The 1,744-nt window shown below is 35.0% G+C and overlaps 1 non-coding gene across 1 annotated transcript; it reads left to right on the forward strand.

Moving 5' to 3' along the window:
• The first annotated feature begins 308 nt into the window (after window positions 1-308).
• On the forward strand, window positions 309-415 carry LOC139845986 (small nucleolar RNA R71). The gene has a single exon (XR_011758735.1). It is a non-coding gene; the product is annotated as a small nucleolar RNA R71 (small nucleolar RNA).
• Window positions 416-1,744: the final 1,329 nt, after the last annotated feature.

Below are 1,744 nucleotides of genomic sequence, written 5' to 3' on the forward strand. Positions count from 1 at the left end.
ACTGCTTACAACTAATTCGTATTGAGTGAATATCCTTAGTCATCTTTTCCATTCGTCCCTCGACAGCATCAATCTTTGCAGAAATGGAATCAAAGTCATGGCTAGAATTGACTCTAGCGACTTTAGATGATCTAACGATATCTTTTTCTTGGTGCCACTCATGTGAGTGGGAAGCAGTGTTATCAATAATTTTGTAAGCTTCAGTTGCAGTTTTCTTCATAATGGAACCACCAACTGCTATATCGATATCTTTTCGTGTAGTGATGTCGCATCCTTGGTAGAATATTTGTACCATTAGATAAGTGTCTAAACCATGTTGCGGACATCCTCTTAACAATTTTCCAAATCTTGTCCACGCTTCATATAAAGTTTCATTTGGCTTCTGTGTGAACGTAACAATTTCTCCTTGAAGTCTCCTGGCTTTAGATGCCGAAAAGAATTGTTTAAGAAAATTTTCAACTAAAACGTCCCATGTATCAATCGCCCCTTCAGGTAACGATTCTAACCAATCTTTGGCTTCTCCCTTTTAAAGTCCAGGGAAATAACATGAGATAGATCTGTTCATCCTCCACTTATCGGATTTTAAATAGAGTACAGATCCTATTAAAGGTACGAAGATGTTCATTTGGATCTTCCTTCGGCGCACCACTAAATTGGCATTGATTAGTTACCATGTGTAGGATTTGTCCTTTGATTTCATAATCTGGCGCATTAATGTTTGGTTGAGTAATTGCGTGACCTTGGCCAGTGCGTTTAGCTCTCATTCGGTCTTCCATACTTAGAGGTTCCAGATTTTCCATGATTGAATTTGTTGAATCTGAATCACTAGAGGATTCTAATTTAATGGTTTCTTCCTCGATAATCTCTGAATGAGTGATTTGTGGTTCAGGAGGAATGATTAGTGGTTCAGGATCTCTGAATTGTCCCTGAATATCCTCCGAATTCTCAATTGTGAGGTCGGGTTCAAAATGGATTATCGGAAATTTGAATTGGAGTACTTGGTCGACTAGATGACGACTCTAAAGAAAAATCAACGGCGACAATATTGGCTAGATGTCTTGATCTAGTTACAGGTGGTGAATGTATGAAATGTTGTGAACGTTTTGCTCGGTGCATTCACTGAATATCCTATTAGTTATAAAAATAAAAATTATATAAGTTATCAAATTAATAGACTTTTCTGATTTTGCCCACATTTTGAATAGCCAATAGATGCAGCAGGTAGCCAGGACCCTTTAAATCGGAAGCCCACAACTCGCCACTAACAAATCCAACTATTACTACGAACCAGAAAATTTTGGATGTCTATCAATTTAACCGCTTAAAATAATTTTTCGTTTTGAAATTTTAGAGAAGAAATAGAAAATTCTATGTCCTAAAAACTAGAGCGTCGATAAATGAGAAAGAAAAAGAGCGCGTTGAAAAACGTTGAAAAATAAACAGTCGAAAAATAAAAATAAGAAAATAAAGCGTCGAAACTTAGTAGTCTAAAAACTAAAATTTAAAACTTACGTCTAAAGGTATTAAAGCTTAAAAGGAATTCTATATCTAAAACGTCAATAACTTAAAAAGTACTAAAATCTATTAAATATTAAAGCGATGAGCGACGTATTAAAATTCTAAAGCACCTAAATCTTAATCTAAAGAAAAAGCACTTAAGGGATTTTACGGCAAAGCCTAAAAATCTAGAGCTACTATGGCAAAATACTAAGTTTAAAACTACTTACGAACGATAAATATATAA

Source organism: Rutidosis leptorrhynchoides, chromosome 4 (genome assembly GCF_046630445.1).
Source record: "Rutidosis leptorrhynchoides isolate AG116_Rl617_1_P2 chromosome 4, CSIRO_AGI_Rlap_v1, whole genome shotgun sequence".
Classification (NCBI taxonomy): domain Eukaryota; kingdom Viridiplantae; phylum Streptophyta; class Magnoliopsida; order Asterales; family Asteraceae; genus Rutidosis; species Rutidosis leptorrhynchoides.